This window comes from Ursus arctos, unplaced genomic scaffold (genome assembly GCF_023065955.2).
Source record: "Ursus arctos isolate Adak ecotype North America unplaced genomic scaffold, UrsArc2.0 scaffold_3, whole genome shotgun sequence".
NCBI classification, from domain to species: Eukaryota; Metazoa; Chordata; class Mammalia; order Carnivora; family Ursidae; genus Ursus; species Ursus arctos.
Genome location: NW_026622985.1, coordinates 53,442,356 through 53,455,588, shown reverse-complemented (window position 1 = coordinate 53,455,588; position 13,233 = coordinate 53,442,356). Strand labels below are relative to the sequence as shown.

Genomic DNA, 13,233 nt, shown 5'->3' with positions numbered 1-13,233 from the left:
CCCTGTTCTCACAGTAGATGGATGACCTTGCCTCCCATTTCAGATATGAGTTCTCTACTTCCTGACTACAAGGAAGTGTTTTGTTGTCTCCTATCCCCCACCTTCAACAGTTTTCTTCATTCAGATATGGTTCAGAATGTTCAGTTTATCAACAGGAGCTCCAGATGTTATACTTACTCCAGCATGGTCAATGTAACACCCAATTCCCAACCCTCTATCTTCTGCCTCCTCTCCCATAGGAGTTTGAAGAGCTAAATGCTTGTTTCATTTCAGTGTGGGAGCTTCACTTTGGGACCCATATTCCAACAGAACAATTACACTAAGTTCTGGAAATTATAGCTTTTCTTACTCAGTTTAATGAAATTGTAGGTTGGCATGGGTAATACATCTGGACCAAGAGATAAAAAATCTTTAAAATTTGGGGAGGATAGGGAAAATCTATAGGTTTTCTAAGTCACCTGCTCTGAGTTGGAGTGTGTCATATTGTCAGATGAAACTTTACTTCTGATGAGTGTTGGAGGAGGACAGCCCAAAGATCTGTACCCTCTGCTGACGCTGCCTAATGGGATCCTACGGAGTAACACTTCTGTGCCTTAAGTTAACCCATCTGTAAATTGACATTACTTACAATAGCCCTAAGGGTTGTAAGGATAAAGTGAGAATGTGCTTAGCATGTTGCCTGGCACTCTACACACTCAAATGATAGCTAATTTTGAACTGGGTGGGCAGTACAATTTGTTAAATTAATAGCTGGGCAGATTGCACGTGAGGGAGACCAAGAGGACTCCTAACTGAAATGGTGTTACGGAAGAGAAGTGCCTGGAATTAGAGATTTGTATCCATGACTCCAGTCCGTAATTCTAGTAACTCACCCGGTGATAACATTAGTGACCAGGACCAAGAATTGAAGTGCAACATCCATCAATTCCATTTACCTTGAGCCTTTTGGAGGGAAGTCTGAGAAGGATTAAATGGGCACCTAATTTTCATACATTTGTGTGTTTAGTCTTCCCAGCAATCTAACAAAGACAAAGTTGTTAATACCCTACTTACTGGGATTATGCCAGTCTGCCAACTTCTGAATCTTTAAAGGTAATTTCAACAAGAAAGGAGACAAATCAAGATGGGACCATGTGCATTAAAGGCAGCTTTCCGTTAAGCATCTGACTCGGTTTCAGCTCAGGTCATGATCTCTTGGTCCTGGGATTGAGCCCTACCCAGGTTGGTCTCCACGCTAAGCACAGATCTCTCTCCCTCTCCCTTCTACTAACTCTCTCAAGTTAATAATAATAGTGAGCTTAGAGGGCAATGTTTAGGAGGCTGACTCTAGCACTCCACGGTTCCACCTCCCAGAAGGATTTATCTGGAGGCTTAATCCAGGTCACAGTAGGATACAACCTTCAAGGCCCTTGCCTGTGAAGAACTAGTGCTTCTGTTTCCTGTCTTGGCACAGTGGTTGCAACTTGTCATGAGCCATATTCAGTAATTGTACTTTTAAAGAATGTTGATTCTGGAAACCAGCACCTTGGATGGGTCGTGTGATGTAACAAAATATCACTATTCTAGCCAAACACGTACCCAGGTTAGAGACAGTATGGGAAGAGATCTGTGGGAAAGATTTTTAATTTGTGAGTCTCCTGAATCAGAGTGGGTTAAGATGTTTGGATTCTTGGTATGTAGGGGGAAAATAGATTTTAAAGAACCAATGTTTAGTGGAAATGCAGGAAGGGCCTGCTTATTTTGCCCCTTCCACCATGTATGTCTCAAGATAAAGTGTCGTAAATCAAGGTGAGGTAGACTCCAGTGCTCTTTTATAGCATAACAAACAAAAAGTAGCCTGCATATGCCAAATTCTTTTTGTAGATGTCCTACCTGAAAATTCTGATAGCTTTCTTTCTGTTCTCCACCCTGAAGTTGATGAAGCAGTTCACAACCAAGGCCTCTATTGGAAGATACAAGAGAAATCAGGCAAGGTATGTGATTTTCTAAGAAACCCTCAGCTGGAGCCGTTGTCCCCTTTACCCTTGCTTGTTCTCCAGCAGAATATCTTGAAAGTAGACAGCTAATGACTTTACCCTTGACCTTCTATATGCAGGTACAATTTCTGAATCCAACTTCTCAGGGAGTTGCCCTCCAGGACACAGTTCCAAACTCCCCACCCTTGGTTCATTTCCTCTTTCACTGGTCATTCCTTCTCAACCTCATTTGTAGAGTTTTTTGGTTTTGTGTGTGTGTGTGTGTGTGCGTGTGTGTGTGTGTGTGTGTGTGTGCGTGTGTTGTCCATTCTCAAAGAGACTGCTCTTTGGCTACTTGATACCCATTCTCCCCTTCATTTTTAGTAACAGAACCTTGATTTTCTTTTCTTTCTTCCTTCTTCTTTTCTTTTCTTTTTTCTTTTTGTTTTTTTTTTGGGGGTGGTGATATACCTATAAAAGACTTCCCTAGGTGTGGTCAGTGGGTCAAGTGAAAGCCAGTTGGGTGGGACTTATAAGAAATCTCTAGGGAGATCTGACTCAGCTTGGAGGAATGCCCTTTTACCCCTTCTCCTCTTTCTGCCTAGAAACTAGATAAGATGGCAAAACGCTGGCAGCCATTTTTGGCTAAATTGGATCATTGAAGATGGAAGCCATACACCTTAGGATGGCAGAGCAGGAAGAAAGAAGGAACTAGCACATTGGTGATTTGGTCGAGGTGCCATACTAACCTCTTTAACTTCTTTAATAGTTTAATAAACTTCCTTCTTATTTAAGCCATTGTTATTTAAGTTGCTCTCATATGCAGGTGATCCTAATCCTAACTGATGCTCACCCCTTATATAATGCTCCCCACAGTTATGTCTTTGATATTTTTCTTTACATTTCTCCCTTTGGCATATCCATACACATGCCAGTGACTTCATATCTATAACCACAGTCCAAATCCCTCTTGAGCTCAAAAGCCATATGCTCAACTGCCTTTTAGACATCTTTATTCGGACTACCCCCTAGGCACTGTGGTAGGCTGAAAAAGGGCCACCCAAATTTGTCCATGCCCTAATCCCTGGAATCTGTGAATGCTACCTTATATGGCAAAAGAGACTTTACAAATGTGATCAAGTTAAGGATCTTGAGATGGAGAATTTATTTTGAATTACTTGGATGGGCTTGATGAGTCAGAGAAGAGAGCAGTGTGACAATGGAAGCAGAGACTGGAGTGATGTGGCCACAAACCAAGAAATGCTGGCAGCCTCTAGAAGCTGGAAGAGACAAGGAATGGATTCCCCTTTTGAATCTCCAGAAGGAACCAGCCCTTCCTACACTTTGATTTTAGCCCACTGAGACCCATTTTGGAATTCTGACCTCCAGAACTGTAAGATATAAAGCTTATGGTAGTTTGTTACAATGGCAATAGGAAACTGATACAGGCACCTCAAACCTAACATATCCCCCAAAAATTCATTAACTTTCCCCCAAAACCTGATCCTTTTATATTTCCTATCTTGATTATTATAGCATCCATAATTTAAAATAAATGAAGTTAGTCATATATCCTAGATTTGCCCCACTCTATCATCCTTCACTCATCACTTCGTATTTTCATTTCTATGTATTAGCTGTCATTCAAATCAGTTCCTAATTTGTCTGCATTATCTTCCATCTGTATTCTTATAGTAGCACAATGGTTCTCAACTGGGGGTAAATGTGCCACCTTGGGCAGGAGCAGGGGATATTTGACAAATGCCTGGAGACATCTTTGGTTGTTACCACTGTGCAGTGATACTGTCAGCTGGCATCTAGTGGGTAGAGGCCAAGGATGTTACTGAACATCCTACAGTTCTCTGAACAGCCCCCACAACAAAGAATTCTCTGGCCTAAAATGTTAATACTGCCAAGGTTGAGAAAGCCTGCCATAGTCTTAAAACTAGTTTCCCTGACTCCTATATTAAACCACCGCAGTCATGAGCATTATAATTTCCAATTCCCTGGTGAAATCTACAGATATATCTTATTTTATTGCACTTTGTAGGTACTGCTTTTTTTTTTTTTTTTTTTTTTTTTTTTACAAATTGAAGGTTTGTGCAACCCTGTGTCAAGCAAGTCTGTTGGCACAATTTTTCGAACAGCATTTGTTCACTTTGTATCTCTGTATCACACTTTGGTAATTCTTGCAATATTTCAAACCTTTACCATATTATTATATTTGTGTGATCAGTGATCTTTGATGTTACTATTATAATTGTTTTGGGGTGCCAGAAACCACACCCATTTAAGGTGAAGAACTTAATTGAGAAGTGTGTTATTTTGACTGCTCCACTGGTTGTTTCCCCATCTCTCTCCTTCTCCGTGGGCCCCTTTTTTCCCCAAAACAGCAGTACTGAAGTTAGGGCAATTAAAAACCCTACAATAGACTCTAAATGTTCAAGTGAAAGGAAGAGTCAGTCTCTCACTTTAAATCAAAAGCTAACAATGGCTGAGCTTAGTGAGGAAGGCATGTCATTAAAGCTGAGCTAGGCCAAAAGCTAGGCCTCTTGTGCCAAATAATCAAGTTGTGAATGCAAAGGAAAAGATGAGGAGTTGCTTCTTATGGATGAGCAAAGAAAGTACTTGCTTGAGATGGACTCTATTTACTCCTGGTGAGGATGCTGTGAAGATTGTTGAAATGATAACAAAGGATTTAGAATATTACATAAACTTAGTTGATAAAGCAGTGGGAAGGTTTGAGAAGATTGACACCAATTTTGAAAGTTCTACAGTGTATAAAATGCCATCAAACAGCATCACATGCTACAAAAAAATCATTCATGAAAGGAAGAGTCAGGTGATGCAGCAAACCTCACTGTTGTCTTATTTGAAGAAATTGCCACAGCCATCCGACCTTTAGCAACCACTAGCCTATCAGGCAGCAGCCATCAACATGGAGGCAAGATCTTCCACCAGCAAAAGGATTACAACTCACTGAAAACCTTTTTTAGCAATAAAATATTTTTTTAAGATTTTATTTGTAAGTAATCTCTACACCCAATGTGGGGCTCAAACCCACACCCTGAGGTCAAGAGTCACACACTCTACCTACTGAGCCAGCCAGGTGCCCCAACAATAAAGTATTTTTAATTAAAGCATGTACATATTTTTAAGACCTAAGGCTATTTCACACCTAAATAGACTACGGTATAATGTAAACATAACTTTTATATGCACTGGGAAACCAAAAAATTTATTTGCTTTACTGTAAATGTTACTTTATTGCAATCTTCACTTTGTATCTTCAAGATAGGACTCTTTTTTGTCCTTCATATCTGGATCACTTATTGATCTATTATCTTTTTTTTTCTCCTCAGTTTTCAGTCATTTTGACATGCCAAGTAATGTGTGTGTGTGTGTCTGTGTGTGTCTGTGTGTGTGTGTGTTTGTGAGAAGTTTATTAAGTGAAAATACAGAAAACAATCTCAAGAGTGAGAAGGTCCCCAACAGGATTGGGACAGGGTTGCCAGTGAGGGCCTTTAGGGTTGGTCTCTTATAGCAAGCTAACCAGGGAACTTAAATCCTTTTAATATCTCTATTGATAACACCTGGATGGCTTATTTTTCTTTTTAGGGGCTAGTTTTTCTTTGTTGGTCACAGGTGATTATCATGTGGTCTGCCCCCTGCCCCCCCCCCCACACCTAGGGACATGCCAAGTAATTTTTAATTGAATGCTGACATGGAGTATTAAAAATTATAGTGGCTCTGGATGATATCTTCCTCCAGAAGTTCACCCTTTCTTTGCAGGGTAGTTAGAATGGAGGCTAATTATCTCAGTCCATTTAGAGACTGAGCTGGCTCAAGGCTGAGCTGAAATTCTGGAAAGGCTGTTTCTATGTCTGATTCAACCCTGCTGTTAAAGTGTAACCTTTTAGGGTTCCAGCAGATCACTTCTCAGCATTTTGTCTAAGATCGAGCATGGGGAGTTGACCAGGCCTATCCCAAGGTGAGTCTTGAACTCTACCCTTGTCTGCTCACCACTCCTAGACTGACACAAACTCCTTTGTGCTCTTTAGAGCTTGTCTGCTTGGCTTCACTTTGGTGAGCTTAAAAATTTGGCAAATGTCTTAAGGGCAGGATGTTGGGTATACATTTTGCCCCTTCCTAGAGACATTCACCCTTCCATTTTCTACTTTTTGTTTCTTCATCCCTGAGAAGTTTCTCTACCTTTTAGTAGAGGCCCTCTGCCCAAGCCCTTCCCCTGGATTCTTAGGTTTTTTGACCCACATCCAGAAGGAGTAATTGCCCAGAAGGAAAATGCAGCTACACACTGTGGGTTCGCCTCTCTCTCAAATCCTCCCTTCTCTAGGATTTCATCTTTTCAAGACCTGATTGCTACTCCTTTATCTTCAAACAGCCGCTGCAGTCTACTTCATTGTAGCTCTACAAGTGTGAGAGAGGTGAGCACCAGGCCTCCTGAGCTGCTCTTCTTAGGCTCTGTCCTGTGACGTGCCCCTGTAAAGAGCTTGCCTGGCTTTAATGACAGAGGGCCGACGTTCTCCCTCTTTCCCCACAGTCTGCCCGTGTCTCACTCTGGTTTAGTTCTTGACCCCACACCAGCATCACTCTGCATCCCAGGCCAGAGTGAATAACACTTAGGCTTTCTTTGTTTTTTTTCTGAAAAGTAGGATTGCCTGCTTTCTAAATCCTCCTCTCTTCTTGTTGATAATTCTGAAGTGCTTTGCCAGCTCCAAATCAGGCATGAAAGAAGGCTCATTTTGACATTCATAGATACATTACCTTCTGTTTTTCAAATTATTCCTGAAATAAAAGCCTTAATAGCCCTCTTGTAGGATGCATTCTCTTCTATAAATTATAAATGAGTCAGTTTGTGACTATGTTGGTAAGCAGGGTCAAAGATCTTTATTAAAAACAATAATGGTAGCTGTTTTATAGTTCTGAGATTTTGTGCTCCAGTTGCATGGGTATCAAGTGTTTTTTATGCCTGGTCTCATTTAACACAACAATCCTATGCAGGGCAGGGTTTGGAGAATTACTGAATACACTTTATCAGGAAATGAAGCTGAGAAATGTTACACTGCTCATGAGTAAGTGGTAGAATTAAGATTCAAAGTCAAGTCTGAGTCCAAAGCCCTTACTCTTTCTAACACAGTTCTGTCCATTGGTCCCTAATTCTCGGTGTCTGATGCCACAAACAATTTCTAACCTCAACCCGGTGTAGTCATTGTGACCACCCCCAATGTGGCTGTGGATGATGCAGAAGAGTCCATCACCCTACTGAACAGTTAAAATGTGATGACACACAAAACATTTGTTAGTCGCTGATAACAAAATTTAGGACAATTACACCAAAGTACCAGTTAGTGGCTGAGAACACATAAAGAAGATTGAGGCTTTTAAGTACTTTGTTATCTCTTAAAAAAAAAAAAAAGCATCCAGATTCTTGGTACAACCAGTAGTGATTTGCTTCTCCCCCATCCCTTCTGCATGCTGGGCATCCCCTTCACACTGTCCATTTCCCATTGGAGTCTCTGAGCCCCTGGAGCAGAGTGTCTGTGTTCTACTTACCTTTGTATCCCTAGCACTTAATATACTACTCTACAGTAGGAAACTTAATGTTCCATGAATTAATATGCATGATCTTCACAACTACAATTTAAGTTCAATGATGGCAGAGACTGTCTCCTTTAATTTCAGTCCCCACACGATTGTTAATTACTCTTCTTTGATTGCATGAACCAGAGATCTCACACTATCTTAAGTAGTGGGGGTTTACTGGAAAAAAACATTGCAAGGAGGGAGGCAGATATCATACAGGCTTCTAAGAATAGCACCATTCACAGTCTAAGGCAGCTCTTGGGGCCAGATTAACATGTTTCCTCCTCCAGCAAGAATTGTTGGATCTAAAGATGCTAACCTAATATGCCGTCGTTAACATGACTCCTGTTTTAGATTGCTTCTCTTTTATGTCTTGTTTACACCTGTTATCAACTAGCCAACTCTTTCCCATCAACTACCTGAGGGAAAAAATCCAATTACTTTATTAATTGTCACTGATAAGTAGAGCTTTTTAAGCCAAGCCACTTCATAGGTTTCCAGATGCCCACCTCTGTCCTAATTGGTGGTCTTCTCTTAACCCAAAAACAATCTAGCAAGGCCCACTTCAGTTAGCTTGAGATTCTCAAGGAGCAAGTAGCTAGTGCTCCTGACAGGCCCTGTGACTGGCATGTCCGTTAAGGGCCTTATGCAGATTTCAAAATAAATGTTTATTTAAGTTATATGAAGGGAGAGCCAGAAGAATTTCATGACTGTGTATAATTTAATCCTGTTTAGTGTGTCCTGGATATTTGGTTGGGCCTTAACATTGAACTAGGGTACAAATGTCCTTTTCTTTGATTTGTAGCTCTCATTGCCATTTTGAGATTCTGGAAGAGTTTGTGAATCTGTCTCTTTCTTCACAGTCAGTTCCATGCCTTTGACTAAAAAGCCAGCTCATTTCTGAGGTTAAACGTTTTTCCCATTGGAGCCTAGAGCTATGACACTTTATTTTTAAATAACCATTTACCACAGCAATATGTCCTTTTCTCTCTCTGAATCATTCAGTACAAAAATAAGCAATTTCACATTGTCCTGATTTGGCCTTTGGGTGTTAGGTTTGCCTTATGTCTGTTTTTTTTTTTTTTTTTAATTCAACATGACTTTTTTGTATACCTTTTGTATACTATGAATATGCTACATACATTATTTGATGTAGTCCTCCTAACAGTCCTGTGAGGTAGATATTATGATTATTTTACAGATTAGAGAATTAGAGTTCAGGAAGGTTAAATAATTTGTCTAAGTTTACACACCTGGTGAGTATAGTGATACAGGTTTAAAGCCCATGGCTGACAGGTCATTCCACCCACCTATGTTTAGTCATTTTCTAGACTCTTTCAGAACACAGGGCATTATTTGGGGGTCACAAAAAAGTAGAACTGCCTCGCAGCTCCCCTCTTCCTCATCCCCCATCCTCCCCCGTGCTCTTCATTATCTGATGCACCTGAGTTCTCTTTGGTTCCATCTATACAACATAGTTTGGTGCCCAATATATGAAAATATTTCTTGGAAGCATAAAAAATATGTAAACTTGGATGACTTAATAAGCCACAGGATCAGATATGATCCGGGAGCTCTGGAGGGAATAAAATGGGGGAAAAAGAAAGTGTTGAGCGAGAGAATAGGATGAAAGAGAAAATAAAGGAGCTAAAGAATTTTACATCCTCAGTTTTTCCTAGAGCTGGCTCTGTGCACGTATGATTCTCAGGGTGACAGGTCCTTTTAAAAACTGATAGCCAAATTCAGACACTCCCCATAAAATAAGAGATGCGGTTCAAAATATGATTGGCAAATCCTGGAGAGCCTCTGTGCTTGGTTTTGGAGTGAACACAAGAGGGCGCTAAGCTCCACAATGATGCACAGGCCACTAAGGCCCGCATCTGGCATCATGGCATACATACAAATAGCAGTTTTCAAGTGATATTTCTCTCTCTCTCTCTTTAAGATTTATTTGTTTATTTGAGAGATAAAGAGCTGGAGGGGGAGGGGCAGAAAGAGAGGTAGAATCCTTGAGCAGACTCCGTTGAGTGGGGAGACTGAGGCAGGGATTGATCCCAGGACACTGAGATCATGACCTGAGCCGAAATCAAGAGTTGGCCACTTAAATAACTGAGCCATGCAGGTGCCCCTCAAGTGATATTTCTTAAAAGTTATATCAAGTGTTAAACAGACTTATAGATATATCTACCCCTAACTTAGTAGATGCCCATCTCAGTTAATTTGGTGATTTTTTTATGCCCAGAAGATACTAATATTTCTAAGGACATCAAAAGAAGTTTGGTCAGGCATGGGGGCATAGAAAGGTTGCAGAAGCATTGGTAGGAACCCCCTAAGCTTTCTCAGTGAAGAGGGAGGCTTAGCAAAGACTTCAAATGTTGCAATCCCATGAGAAGATCCATATACTCACATCATCCTAGCTGAACACCATTAACTCTTCAAACCATCCAACCCCCATGCTCTAGTTCCATGCTCGCAAAGCAACCCCTGGAGATTATTTACCTTCTCATGTGAGGTCTGTGTCCATAAACTGATGCTCAAGGGCAAAACAAACCTTAAAAATTCTTATTTCTTCTGGCAAACAAAAGTGAAAATACTATAATTATTTAGCGGCAGTTACATTTCTTGTTTTAGGAGGGTCACAGGACAAGGAGGATTTTAAAATAACACCCCAAGTTTGAATCTGAGTGTCAGAGAGAACCATTAGAAATAAAAAAGAGACGGGGGGCTATAGCAGTTAAGGTTTTGCCATGAATTTGAGGTACAGGCCGTTCGTATAGGTGACAGCTATCAACAACAAGCAGTTGGAAATGAGGTCCTGTATCGGTACCAGGAGAGATGAGGGAGAAATACAGGTTAAGGAACCACTGGCATGGGGGGATTATTGCATGCGTGGGATTAGCAAGGACCAGTGTGGAGAAAAAAGAAATGAGGCCTGAGGACAGCCTTAGGGAGTTAAGAAGCAAGACCCAAAAAAGGCAATGGAACAAGATCCTGTGGTGATGTCATAGAGGACAATAGAAGTCTTTTGGAAAGGAAAGGAATAGTGTCAAGTGCTGCAGAGAAGACACAAACTGTAAGGGCTGGATTTTCCTATTTAAGATCACTGGTTACAGTCAAGAGAACAAGATAAGTTTAGGTAGAAGTCAAACTCCAAGGGTTTCCTAGTACGTGGGCCGGAAACATCTTGTCATACCAGAAAGCAAGAAAACTCAAGGATATGGAAGCCAGTTTGAAAAGGACAGCACTGGCCAAAGACAAATCAATATGAGCATCAAAAGGATAGTAACTGTACTAGTTCTCTATTGTTGCTATAACAAGTTACCACCCTTTAGCTGCTTGAAACAACACAAAGTTGCAGTTCTATAGGTTAGAAGGCCAACACAGGTCTCACCGAGCTAAAATCAAGATGTCAGCAGGACTGCATTTCTTTCTGGAAGCCTCAGGGGGGAATCTGTTTCCTTGCCTTTTCCAGCTTGTCTTTTCCAGCATGACTTTCCAAGAAATGCAAGGGTACTGCCTGCAGTCCTTGACTCATGACCACCTTCCTCCATCTTCGACGCTAGCAATGGTAGAGTCTTCAGATCCCATTACTCTTGACCTCCTCTTTCTTCCTCCCTCTTCCACTTTTAAGGACCCTTGTGAGTACATTGGGCCCACTCAAGTAATCCAGGATATCTCCTTATTTTAAGGTCAACTGGTTAGCAACCTTGATTCCATTTGCTACTTTAATTTCTCTTTCCCATGTAGTGTAACATATTCACAGGTTCCTGGGATCAGGACATAGACATGGGACATGGCCTACCACAGTAACTACAACAGATTGAAACACACCAAATATGCTTAAATGCATAAGTTCAAAATGATATTGAGATAAACAGAGCTCATTGCCAGGAAACTGGCACAGTATTTTATAAAGAGAAATGATCAAATATTCATCCTGACCTTCTTGTACAAACTGTACCTTGGTAACCAAAAAGTTAATAAAGGAAATTTTTTCTTTATAAAAGTATTCCAGCTATTACATTAAGACAGAACACCATCATTTCCCAATCCTCCTTGAATTAATGGATCTGAACAGTAATTGTCAATGACAGCTAACATCACAAAAATGCATTAGACATCTGGATACTCTGTGCCTCCTGACGAGACTATAGAGCACCACCTATGACTTCTTCCCAAAACAGCAGATCCTAAAACTGGTGAAGCCTCCAGATCCAACCACCAGTTTATAGGAAAAATGGGGGACAAAGGGCACATTCAACAAGTCTGTAAGATGCAATAAGCAAAATCCGAACTCTGGGAAACTCCACAGTACAAATGAGACACACCATAAAACAAAACAGAACAGAACAAAACCACCCAACCAACAACAACAAAACCTTATAAGAACAAAACAAAAGATGGAGGGAAACTTAACTGTTAGAAGACTTAGAAACCTCAACCAATTGTGATGCGTAGGTCTTATTTGGGTCCTAATTTATAAGGCAATTGGAGAAATGTGAACAATAATAGCATAATCAGTATTAAACAATTGTTAGGGTTTTTTTTTAGGTGCTACAGTGCTGTTTTTAAAAATTTATTCTTTTAGAGGTATACAGGAAATATTTGCAGATTAAATGATATGATGTCTGGATTTGCATCAAAATAGCCTAGGGGTAGGGTGGGAATAGGTGGGGGAATAGACAAAACAAGTTTGGCCATAAGCAGGGAACAGTTGAAGCTGGGTGATGTGTACGTGGAGGTTTCTTTATACCGTTCTCTCTTTTTAAAAATACGGGCAAAGAACCCAGGCTCTGTAGTTAGATGGCCTGGGCCAAATCCATCTATTGTGTAACTCATAGGATTATAAGAAGAGAACATGTTTTTGTGGTAAAATATGCATAACATAAAATTTACCCTTTAGCCATTTTTAAGTGTACAATTGAGTGGCATTAAGTACATTCACAATAGTGTGCAGCCATCACCACTATTCATTTCCAAAGCTTTTTTTTAGCCTTCCAAACAGAACCTCTACTCATTAAGCAAAATCTGCCCATTCCCCCTCCCCCAGCCCCTGGCAACCTCTATTCTACTTTCTCTCTCTATGAATTTGCCTATTCCAGGTGCCTCGAATAAGTGGAATCATTCAATGTTTGTCCTTTGGTGTCTGTTTATTTCACTTAGCCTAATGTTTTCAGGGTTCATCCACGTTATAGCATGTGTCAGAATTTCCTTCCTTTTTAAGGCTGAATAATATTCCAGTGTGTGTGTGTACATTTTATTTATTCATTCATCTGTTGAGAGAATATTTTGTTTTTTTAAAGATTTATTTATTTTTTAGAGAGAGAGCATGGGGCGAGAGACAGAGGGAGAGGAAGAATCTCAAGTAGACTCCCTTACTGAATACAGAGCCCTACACGGGGCTCGATCCCACAACCCTGAGATCATGACCTGAGCTGAAACCAAGAGTCAGACACTTAACCAACTGTTCCACCCAGGCGCCACTGTGGAGAGAATATTTTGAAAGCATTTCTTAAAGTATGTGGCATGGGGTACCTGGGTGGCTCAGTCAGCTAAGCATCTGCCTTTGGCTCAGGTCATGATCTCTGGGAGCTGGGATCAAGCCCTGAGTCAGGCTCCTTGTTCAGTGGGGAGTCTGCTCCTCCTTCTCCCCCTGGTCATGCTGTCTTTCTCT

The 13,233-nt window shown here is 40.7% G+C and overlaps 1 protein-coding gene across 1 annotated transcript in view; it reads left to right on the top strand.

Annotated features, from left to right (window-relative positions):
• The first annotated feature begins 207 nt into the window (after positions 1-207).
• The window catches only part of OSBPL3 (oxysterol binding protein like 3), a 250,126-nt gene continuing 237,100 nt past the window's right edge, over positions 208-13,233 (top strand). Inside the window, exon 1 of the mRNA XM_057304348.1 lies at positions 208-1,973. The gene's annotated coding sequence lies outside the window, so the exon portion shown is untranslated. The remainder of the gene's footprint in view (positions 1,974-13,233) is intronic.